Here is a 12,546-nt window from a genome sequence, read left to right as displayed (position 1 = left end):
GCTACTCTTTTGTAGAAGCATTTTTTAACACCGCTGGCGAAGCCACCTTCCATCTATCTCTGAGTCCTTGTCTTTGCTTGCTCGGTAGTAATTTGGAGATATGGTTGTGACTGGGGTTCTATGTTATCCGTTCATCTGGTGCTTATGCAATCTGATCTAATACTTCATTAAGGTCACCAGCAGCATAAAAAATATCTACTTTTTACACATACGATTCTTTTTTTTTCTGAGTATTGTTTTTCTGTTATACACACAGACTATTAAAAATTATTGTTCCTATGTATATTATGATCACATCACTTTCAATAAGCATTCTTAAATACTTATTACATGTTGATACATGATAACTTGAGCACTTATCAAGGCAAGGCGCAGAAGAGGAATAAGGCAGTTTCTAGCATTAGGGAGTTTACAGTACAGTGAGTGAGAGGCACTAAAATAGATCATTTCAATAGAAGTCACAACATGCACTGAGATCATGGACAAGAAACAGTCATTTTCTTAAGTCCCTTGCAGCCAGAAGAAGTACTGCAAAGTGAGGAAGGTTCAAGGAAGGTTTGAGGAAGGCTCCTTGGCGGTGATAGGGCCTGACCTTGGTCTTAAGGTCTTGTTACCGACCAGGGTTCTTGGCCTCCTTAATCAATAGAAATTGATCAGAGGCCAGACAAGAAATTCAGGCTAGGCTTTATTGGGGCCCCTGCTGCAGCAGCTGGGAGCAAGAACAAACAACAGATTCCTTTGTTTGCTCGCTGGCTGAGGAGGGTGGGTAAGCTTGCTCTTTATATGAGGTTGAGGGTAGGGGTGTGTCCAGGGGTCGGGCCAGAGGGGTGGCTTAGGTGTTTTGCCCACCCCTTAGGTGGTGTTGTGTGCAGGGGGCATGCGCAGTACCCTGCTTTTGCTCCAGGCTCTTCAAAAGTGGCTCTTGGGTTTTTTTGGTCCCTTTGTATCTTTTGTCCAGAATTGCCCCAACCGGGCATGCACGCAGTTATTTTTAGTCCCATATAGTTTCTTTGTATTTTGTTGCTTGAAGAGAGGTGTGTCCAGGTGCAAGCATTACAGCAGTGCAGCAAAGGGTCCCAGGTCCCAGCTTGTCTCAGTCTGAACAGGATTTTGGCCAGATGAAGAAAGAGTGAATGTTTTGAAGGAAATAACAGAAGCAAAAGACTCAATTTTCACATAGGTGTAAAAATTCATGGTTTATATATGTCTTTAGAAACCATGCTGTTGTCTGTTGCATTGGATCTAACTTGCCAGTAATGACTTTCCACTGCATGATGGTTTTCCTTTCACCACTGACATTTTTGAGTGACTTGTACAGTCTACTTTAGCCAAACAAACCTGTTTGACTCTTGAAAAGGATTCACTGAACTATCAAAATTTGCTGTATAAGAATTCTGCCCCAGTGGGTTGTGAATCTCTGTCTTTTGCTCCAAAATGCATTTCAAACACCCAACACTGACCATTTCCCCCATTTAAAAATCTATTTCTGGGGCTTCCCTTGTGGTGCAGTGGTTAAGAATCCGCTTGCCAAGGCAGGGAACATGGGTTCGAGCCCTGGTCTGGGAAGATCCCACATGCCACGGAACAACTAAGCCCGTGTGCCACAACTACTGAGCCTGCGCACCACAACTGTTGAAGCCTGTGTGCCACAACTACTGAAGCCCTCGCACCTAGAGCCTGTGCTCGCAACAAGAGAAGCCACCGCAATGAGAAGCCCGTGCACCACAACGAAGAGTAGCCCCTGCTCGCCGCAACTAAAGAAAGCCCGCGTGCAGCAGCGAAGACCCAATGCAGCCAAAGATAAAATAAATAAATTTTTTAAAAAATCTATTTCCTCCTAAACTCATATTGACGATTCCACCCAGAGCTTGTTAATCCAGTACTTCTGTAAAGTCTCCGCACTAACGTGTAGATTTTAAGTGGTATTTTTATTTAAGATTTTTCTATTATTTGAGTTTTTGTGTGTTTTATGGTCTTTCGGTCATGGTTCCTTAATTATATGATAATCATCAAGAGGATGGAACCGTGTCTTCTCACCCCCACTTGTACCTGCAGGCAGGGTTGGCACCAGGGACGAGGTTTGAAGTGCATGGAAACCTGGGAATTGAGAGTTGGAAGATTTGAGCAGGATTGATTCGAATAACTCTTCAAGTCCCTAGGGAACCAAAACTTGCATCAAAGAGAGCTTCTGAAGAAGAATTCCTCCTTCTGAGTCATGGATACAGTATATGGTATAGTGGGTACTGTTGTTGGCTACTCAGTAACTATGTGTTACTCATGTCTACTCAAAAGAAGCCTGGTTTCACACATGAATCCTTGCCACCAGATACACTACAACTCAGGGGAAGATGAACTTATGCCCAGCTCCAAAGGAGCTGTTCTTAGTCCAAGGCTAAACTTGTCAACCCACTTACCAGTGATTAGTTAAGGAGTGGGTACTTGACCCAATTCTGGCCGGGGAGAATCCAGGCTGGCTTCATGGGCTTTCAACCAGTGTAGTCACCCAGGCCCCACACTTAGAAGGGCCCTACGCATGGTTTAATGCTGTTACTCTTGCTGCCTTAAAATTCTCACTAATTTGTATTTTGTGACAGGGAGCCCACATTTCATTTTGCACTGAGCCTTGCTAATTATGTAGCCAGTCCTGATGAAAATCAAGGCGCTGGTGATGCAAAAAAATTATTTACCAAAAAAGACTGAGAGTAGCATCACCACAAGGAGAACTCAAGCTGTGGTTGAGAAGGAACTGAATGGTGGGTTGAGGTTGTAAAAGGGAAGATAAACACAAGATAACAGTGATCTCTCACCAGTTGGGACATAGGGTGAAAATTTGTACAGAGAAAGTGCTTCAGTACTGTGGCTTTGACCACTGTGTGGTACATTTTTATGTGTTTCTCTGAATTGTGTGTCTTTGGGGCTACTCTTTTTTTTTTTTTTTAAACATCTTTATTGGAGTATAATTGCTCTACAATGATGTGTTAGTTTCTGCTTTATAACAAAGTGAATCAGCCATACACATACACATATCCCTATATCTCCTCCCTCCCACCCTCCTTATCCCACCCCTCTAGGTGGTCACAAAACACCGAGCTGATCTCCCTGTTTGCTAAGTGGCTTCTTCCCACTCGCTATCGATTTTACATTTGGTAGTGTATATATGTCCGTGCCACTCTCTCACTTTGTCCCAGCTTACCCTTCCCCCTCCCCGTGTACTCAAGTCCATTCTCTACGTCTGCGTCTTTATTCCTGTCCTGCCCCTAGTGTCTTCAGAACCATTTTTTTTTTGTATATACTCCATATATATGTGTTAGCATAAGGTATTTGTTTTTCTCTTTCTGACTTACCTCACTCTGTATGACAGACTCTAGGTCCATCCACCTCACTACAAATAACTCAAATTTTGTTTCTTTTTATGGCTGAGTAATATTCCATTGTATATATGTGCCACATCTTCTTTATCCATGCATCTGTCAGTGGATACTTAGGTTGCTTCCATGTCCTGGCTATTGTAAATAGAGCTGCAATGAATATTGTGGTACATGACTCTTTTTGAATTATGGTTTTCTCAGGGTATACGCCCAGTAGTGGGATTGCTGGGTTATATGGTGGTTCTGTTTTTAGTTGGGGCTACTCTTTCAGGTTAAAGAAACAGAAAGGGGTTGTATAAAGTCTATAAAGCAATAAAATAAAGTGGTATTTCAGAGTAACAAACTTCATAATGGCTTGGAAAATCAAAATTGTGGGTACCTGACTTAACAAACAATGCTATATTTCCTTAAAAACTATAAAATTGTACTCTCAATTTTATTTTTCTCTGTTTTATAACACACTTCCATTTCACATGCTCGTGTAGAACTCCAGGCCCTTGATTAGGCTCCCCATTTTGCCTTTGGCGGGGAAGGTAGTCAGGACTCACTAAAACGTTGTGGATCCCAGTGCAAAATGAAAATGTGTAAATGCTTCCTTGTTAAAAATGTTTAATAATTTCAAGAAGATGCCAGCCGAGCATTGAAACAAGCCTGAGAGCCCTTCTGAATATGGGGTCCTTTGCAACTGCACAGGTTGCCTGTTTATGAAGCCTGCCTTGAAGGTAGCCTTTGTTTAACAGAGGAACCTTCTCTTCACATGTCTCTGAGTGTCAACCAGGTGCCTCCTTTCAACTTAAGGAGGTGTTTGAATTTCAGCTCACCCCCTAGCCCAGGTTCGGAAGGATTCTTTTGTGCCAGGGTTTGGGACTACTGTATCAGAAAAGTATGTAAATGTTGAAAAACAGGCCTTGTAGCATGTGGGAAACATTCCGGCAGGTTCCTAGATATCCTTGTCCCAAGGCAGACGGCAAGGTGCTGACAGGCCTTATGTGAATTTCTTTGAGAACTGAGCCCCACAGCTGAGGGTATGCAGGTGCTGGAGGCTGTGATTAGCATTGGCCCTTTGCCTGGCCACATGCATGTGAGTATTTTGCAGCAGGACCATCCCTGTTGTCCTGTTCTTGTTTATATTACTTATTTAGCTGAGAAGAAAAGGCCTTACAAGGCAACAGCAGGGCACCTATTTCTCCTGACAGGTAAAGACCACCCCCCCCCCCCCCCGACAGGTCAGGGTCTGGTTTTATCTTCAGATGGTGGGTGTATACAAAGATCAACCATCTCTGAAATAACAAAAGGGAGGTATGGACAAGAAGCTTCATGTTTGCACATGCTGTTCACTCTGCTAACAAAGTCTTCTGTCTCATCCCTGTTAAGTTTTCAAGACTTAGCTCAGATGTTATCTCTTTTGGGAAGCCATCTATGAATCCCCATTCATCCCTATTCTAGATTAGGTACATTTCCTGGGTGCTTTCATGGCAGAGATTGTTTCTGCTGATGTTCTTTGTTTTTAATCGCTGTGTCCTCTGCACAGTTCTGGAACGTTGTAGGTGCTCTGCAAATGTTTGTTGAATGAATGAATCAGCCAGTATGTCAGTATTTGCCACACTCTTTTTTCCTTAGCCCAGATTGACTTTTTAACTAAGGTTATACTCCTTGGTTAGCTCATACAGAACAAGAGATTAAGAAGTGCAGGCAAAATCTATATGAGAGCCCATTTCTTCACTCTCTTTCACAACCCACAATGATGAATCATTTCTAAGTTAGAAAGAACATGAACTTGCTTGTGAGCTACCATTTCCATCGCTAAGCTTGGAGATGGCAGTTCTAAGAGTTGACTGGCCAGCTGTAGTCACCAACAAGCAATGCCAGGTAAAAGTCAGCCCAGAGTAGGATAAAGGACCCTCATATGTATATACGCTTTCCTGAAACCCATCCTAACAACTCACAGTCTGTGGAACTCTTACCTTTTTCTACATAGTACGGTGAGAAGCAAGATTCCCCAATGTCATGTTTTACACTAGTCCTGGCCCGTGATAACACTTTCACTGATTTTGAAGGGAAGAACCATGAAGTGAGTTTTCCACAAAACTAAATTTATTTAGTTTGAAAGACTATAATTTTAAGTTTGAAAAACATATAATGAATGATGTTGATATTGATCTATGAAACCTCAAAATATGAAAACCACAAGTATATAGTCATGGTTTCCTTTTATTTATTTAAATTTTTTAGTAAGAAGAGTACTCCTTTTAAGTGTCAACCAATTTTGTAGACCTCCTGCATGATAATAACGATAATCATAGTATCTTTTGATTTGTGGATCAAGAAAATATATATGTACACAAGGATTTGAGGAGTCTTTTAAAATTTTGCTGCAACCCTCCAGTGGTTTGCAGCTGATAAGTTGAAAAACACTAGTGTGGAGGGTTTTAAAATGATACGAATTTCAGTATAATCCTCACCAGCCATGTGACGATGAGCTAGCCACTTAACTTTCCTAAGGAATTTCCAGAGGAATGACATAACATATCACCACACTGATTTTCTAAGGTGGTGCCACTGTGGCAACAAGATGGCAGATCAGAAGCAGAGTCATAAAAGAACAGTAGGCAGTTTTTCCCTTTACCCCCACTTTCATCTTTTTCCCACTCTAGGAATTCTTCCCTTGTTTAGTAGATTGAGGTCTTCTTAGAATTCCTTATTATGCCAACCACAGAAAACTGGTGACATAGGCCAGAATGAGGAAGAGACAGTAATTGCAATGTCACCATATGTTTTTGTCAAACTTGTTGTATATCAATGGAGGAACAACATCCATGCCTCCTGCATAAAAAATTTGTCACTATGGCTAAATTTATCTGTATTTTTAAAAACTCGCCCACACACAGGACACACATTATTATTTAGGACAATGAGAATTGCATTTATGGTCTTCTGAATTTATCCAACTTTTGAGACCAATATGAAAAGGGATATGATTATCTCATTGCAGGAGAATACACCATGTAACTATGTAATTGACTATGAGGTAGTCAGTTATCCACATGGTTCAGGCAGCTACAATGGGCAGAGCACACCTTTTACCCATTCTAGAGAAAAAAAAATGAAATCAGATTTTCTCTGGGAGATCCAAGGCAAGTATAGGTGACACCAACTCCTTGTCAGAATTCTGCTTAATTTATGTTTTTATATGTGTTATTGAGTGAATGACTTCCTCTTCCTCTTCCTTTTTGTTGTTATTCTTTTCCTTCTCCCCCTCTTCCTTAATCTGCTTCTCTTATTATTACTATATATCCTCTGTTCCAGAAACTACCCTTAGAAGTAACAACTGATGTTGGAAACAAACAAAGGAATGTTAATTTTGTTGATTTCATTTCCACTCTATTTCCAATGGAGATAACTGCTGATAAAAATAAAATACAGACACTGTTGATGTTGTATTAGAGTGGATAATCAGAGAAGGTGCTATCCAGTTCTCTTGGTGATTAAGAGATCTGGATAGTAATTAATGAAAAAAAGCTATTAAAGTAAGATAAAACTTGCTCTAAAGATGGCAGTCATTTTCTTCTTTTATGTGAAATATCATTCTCAGCCATCTCCTTCCATTACTTTAACACCCTCTACATACCCCCTCCCCAGGGAGAAAGGGCATTTACATCAGACGATGCAGGAGAAAATCAGATTGTTTCTAATCTGAAAGGAATTTGTGTACATCTCTTGTTGTGAGGAAACTGTCCAAGATTTTGATCTCATGGGGCTGTGCACACAGATTAAAGGATTGTTTCCCCAGATGGCAACAAGCACTGCATAAATCATTTCACTAACTCTCTAGCTTCTTGACTCCACACCCAAATGCTAACCCACACTCAGTTTTTCTTCTTTTTGTCCCTTCTTGTTTTGATTTTCTACCTTTTTTCCTTATCTCTCTGTCTTTCCCTCTCTCCTCCATCTCCATCCTCTTGAGACCCAGGGGAGAAGAACAAGAGATATGCACGATGTTGAAAATGGGCTTTTAACTCATAAGGATTTAATGATTTATTTCAAGCAGGGAAGGAACACGATCAAACCTGCATTTCAGAAGATCACTATGCCTGCAGTAAGGACAGGAGATTTAGCAGAACTTACTGTCAAATGTGAGCAGTTTAATTCAGAAGTAGAGTTGGCTTGGTATGTAATTAATAGGCATGGAGAGGATTAATGATTTCTAAGTTTCAGGCTTGGACAACAGAGTAGGTAGTGATGTCACCTCCTGTGATGGGGAACAGTAGAGGAAGAAAAGGTTTGCAAGGAAAGATGAATATTAGACTTAAGAAAAAGAAACTGCTGATTGAAAGGCTTAAAATTTGGGGAACCCATCTTAAATATCAGTTTTCTCCACAGTAAAGTTATGGAGGCATATTGGATGAAATTATTTACACAATGCAAACCCTGTAAGCTGTTAGCAAATAATAAAATAACAATTACTGAGTGTTTTCAGTGTGTCAGGCACTGTTCTAAGCACTATGAGGTAGGTACTATTTTCATTCCCCTTTTACAATCAAGTAAACTGAGGCACATCTAGGTTAAATACTTTGCAAGGACACATAGTTACTAAATGGACAAAAGCAAGATCATAAACCAGGCATTCTAGCTCCGGAGTCTGTGGTGTTTGCCATTATGTTATTCTAGCTCACAAAGAAATTCATTCCTTTTGCAATTTTTTGTAGGCACTTTTTTCTATTTCATCCAAAAGTGACAGGTTTAGGGGGGAAATCAGTTAAATTGAAGATTTAGAGTTTTGGACATTCTGGTTAATTGAGGTTTAGCCTCAGTCAGTTCTAGAAGGGCAGTGCCAAATTGCAGGGAGCCATGGAGCTATGAATCCACTCTGGAGTCCCTTGTAAACTTGCAAAATACATCTAATCACAAAAAAATGCAAGGATTGGCAGAATTTCAAATCCCTGCCCTGCTGAGTTTAAAACCCTGACTGTTGTCAGGTGTGAGCTGCTATTTGTCATAGATTTTTTGGCTTTAGACAGAGGCCTTGACGTTGCAGCCCTGGGCCAGGCCGACCTTCATTGAAGAAAAGCAGCGTTAGACATTTTCCCACTATTAACCCCGCCAACCCTTGCTTGTATCAGAGCCAGGTCAACCTTGTACACATGGCTTTTTGAAAGTTGATTTTGAACTTCTAATTAACCATTCTCTTGAAATGTTGAGACTCTGATTATTGTTTGCTGGAGCACTAATACTAGAATATACCAGAATTAAAAGGAAAACCTGCCATCTGCTTAGAGACTTAACTTGTCTGGATTTTTTTTTTAATTCCAACTACATCTGTAATTATGAGTTTTCCTTCACTCATGTTTCTACTAAGGCAAAACTAATCAAACCAAGAGTCTAAATAAAACTGTGCATCTTTCTAGGACTGAAAACTCTTTAAGGACAGAAATGCTTTCTGATTATACTCAGCTGTTAGCACCCAGATGCACTTCACACACATGCAATGCCATTACGGTGTGCTCGAAGGTCAAGTTTGGGGAAGATCATTCGTTAGGTATTTATATATACATTAAACACACACACGCACAAACATAGATTATATATATGTATATGTATATATAAAGTATATATGTATATATAATCTCTAGTCCTCACACAATTCTGCAATGCATAATTAGTTTCCTCATCTTGTTCATGAATAAATTGAGGCTTAACAAGTTTAGATCACTTGTTGGAAGTCTGTCAACTAATAGCACGAAAACCAACATTTGAACCCTGGTCTGGCTATGCTTTCAAAGCCCACTTTCCTTCTGTTAAAGCATATGACCGTCCTGTTCCCACTTCATTTTACAGATAAGAACAGAGTTCCACCAGACTTCCTGTTCCCAAGTATCCCAGGATAGACACTAGAATAGACCTCTCCTAAATAGCTTCTGCATACGTTAAAACAGACTATTTTAATCCATTAGTGGGCTTCCTAGAACATAAGGGAATATGAGGGAAGAAGAAAACATAAGCTGAAATTTAATAGGGAGCGAGCAGTAATCAATAAGTAACACAAAATGGGAGAGTATCCCTGGGGCAAATGATGACATCAGTGCTATAACTGCACAAAAAAGCCTAAAGTCTGCATCAAAGTTAGGGATATGAATTTGATAGATACTAAAGAGGTTTTTGTCTTCCTCCTCAATTCTGGAGGAAGCAAATAAAATTCCTTTCTGGAGGAAGTATCCCTAATTCAGACCCTCAGTATATGCAGAGATCAAATTCAACAAAATACGAGCTCACATAAATAAATACATACATATTTAAATAAATGAATAAAATAAAATGCACGAGGACACAAGCCACTAGGGAAAGTCAGCAGAAAAGAGAAACAGAGAATAATAAACCTTGTTTGTGGGGTTAAAATGGTGGAGGGTCATAATTTCAAGTAATGATAATAGATTTTAAATATTCATTTACTTTCACTCCTCCATAAAACTACACTAAAAATTAAGAGGATCTTTTTCTGTTGTTTTGTTTTGCTTTGTTTTGTTTTGTTTTTAAGACATACACTCATAGGGATGAAGAATGCAAAAGGAAATAATAGGAACCTGGAGAGCAGATGACCATCTGTTACTGTCTTAGCAGACCCGAAAAAAACGAATTATAAACCAGTACTAGCAGGCATATCTCTGCCAGAGAAAGATACATCAGACGCGTATAGAATTGTTGACCCACACACCTAAGACTTTGTATTTTATTTCATTTATTTTAATTTGTCATTTTTTTCTAATTCATTATCCCTTTCCTTTCTTCACTTCTATGTCCAGCTTAAAAACAATAACACTTAAATCCGTTTGCCCTTCTACCTTTAATCTGCCTTAAAAATCTTGCCCTTTTACTTTACCAGTCTAATGAAATCTCAACCCTGAATATAGTCTACAGGGAACTTTCTCTAACACTGGACGTAAATAAACAGGTCCGCTTGAGATTGTCATGAATCATAGCAATTTGATTTCCTGTAAATTTATGAACACCAAACTCAAGTGGGCCCGTTATAATCCTGCTGTGTTTCTCTGGTCAATTTTCACTGCCTCTCTCAAACTACTTTTTCAAATTTCACTCTCCTCAAACCTCCATCTGTCTCACCTTTGCTGGCAATCTCAGCAATAAACTTTTCTTAGAGTAAATTGCAGCTACCAAACTGCTTTCTTTGAATTGTTCATTCTCATCAACAATTAAACAACCTAAAATCTCTCATCTTAAAAAACAAACTCCAACAACCTCACTCCTTCCCCAGTTTACCATCCTATTTCTCTCAAACCGTCCAGGAACAAATTCTTGAAAAAGGTTTCTATCTAGTTATCTCCATTTTCACAGCTAGAAATCCCTATTGGAACCACTCTATTCTGGTTGCAATTTCACTGTGGTCACCAGTGGCATTTCTACTGCCAGATTTAAAAAGTGATTTTATTGAACTTTACTTTGAAATAATTTTAAGTTTAGAGAAAACTTGCAAATATAATACACTATAGAATTCTCATTATAACCTTCCCCTGGCTTCCCTTAAGTTGACATCTTGCAAAACCATAGCACAATTAGAGAAACTAAGAAATTAATAGTCATACAGTACTGTTAACTATAGACTTTCATTGGATTCTACCAGTTTTTTCACTAATTTCCTTATTCTGTTCCAGAATTCAGTCTATAATCAACACATTGCATTTAGTTGTCATGTCTCAGTCTCCTCTCAACTACAACAGTTCTTCAGTCTTTCTGTGCCTTTTATGACCTTGACACTTTTGAAGAGTACTGGTCAGTTATTTTGAAAAATGTCTCTCAGCTTGGGTTTCTCTAATGTTTCCTCATAATTAGATTGAGGATATGCATTTTTGGCAGGATTACCACAGCAGTGATTCAGTATCGTTCTTAGTGCATCAGATCTGCAGCACATAACGTCAATATGTTTTATTATTGGTAAGGTTAACCTGGATCACTTGATTAAGGCGATCTTCAGTATAAAGTTAGAATATTTCCCTTTGGAATTAATAAATATGTTGGGAAGATACTTTGAGATTATGCAAATATACTGTTTCTCCTCAAACTTTTGCCCATTAATTTTAGCAGCCATCAGTAGATCTTGCCTGCAAAAATTATTACTCTGGTGTTCCAATGCCGATTTTCTATTTTCTTTACTCTGTCTACATCTCTTACTTGGAAGTTATCTGTAATGAGGAACTGTCCTTTCTCTTCCATTTACTAACTTATTCATTATAATATTTATGTCAGTATGGACTCATGTATATTTATTCTATGGGTTATAATCCAATACTATCATTATTTATTTTGTTGTTGGAATTGTTCAAGCTCTGATTATTCAGAGCTCTTTCAGGCTGGCTCCTATGTCCTTTTGACTTGGCTTCAGACAAATACAGTCTAACATTCCAATCTCCCAAAGTCTTTGAATCCCTTCCTCTTCATTAAACCAAGGTAGGTCTGACGTTTCTAAATCACTTCCTGTGGGCCACCTTTTGGTCCATGTTTTACCCAACCAAACAAATGAAGTTAGAACCCTTCTTAACTCTTCTAGCTGCAGCATTAAATGCAGAATCTCTGCTTAGTGGGCCCATCATCCTCTACCTAAATGCTTTTCACCCTACGTATTCTTTCTTAAGTATATAATACGGATAAGTGATTTCAACCCTCTTTACTTCAGTTTTCTCAACTGTAAAATAAGGAAAATGAGATTATCTTACAAGGTGGTTTTGAAATTATATGAAATTACATTTAGAGCACATTTTCATAGGCATATCGTAGGCAATTAATATTTCTTATCATTTTACTTATCGTTGTTTTCGTCCCAGACCATAGCTTCATAGTCACCTCTACGTGAATAACTCCAAAATTTCTATCTTCAGCTCAGACCGCAGACCTGAGTTCCAGATGTTTCCTAAACTTCTAGCTCAGCATCTTCCCCTAGATGTCGCAAAGGCACATCTAGTCAACATGCCCGAAGCCAGTCATTATTTTTGCCCCAAACCTCAACCTCTTCCAGGTTTATTGGTCCAAGTAAATGGCACCACTGTCCTTCCAGTTTTGCTAGAGAGGAATCTAGGAGTTATCCTTCTTGTTGTTCTTTCCAGTTCTGTCTACATCCAATCCATTACCCCATCCTGTTTGTTGTACTCCTTAAACATTTCATTTATCCAAC

The 12,546-nt window shown here is 39.2% G+C and overlaps 1 protein-coding gene across 13 annotated transcripts in view; it reads left to right on the top strand.

The window, feature by feature from the left end:
- HDAC9 (histone deacetylase 9) overlaps positions 1-12,546 on the top strand; it is a 1,001,951-nt gene that overhangs the window by 951,104 nt on the left and 38,301 nt on the right. The gene's annotated exons all lie outside the window — the stretch shown is intronic.

This window comes from Eschrichtius robustus, chromosome 8 (genome assembly GCF_028021215.1).
Source record: "Eschrichtius robustus isolate mEscRob2 chromosome 8, mEscRob2.pri, whole genome shotgun sequence".
NCBI lineage: Eukaryota > Metazoa > Chordata > Mammalia > Artiodactyla > Eschrichtiidae > Eschrichtius > Eschrichtius robustus.
Note: the sequence above shows the minus strand (reverse complement) of the source record. Positions and strands in the feature narration are given on the sequence as shown.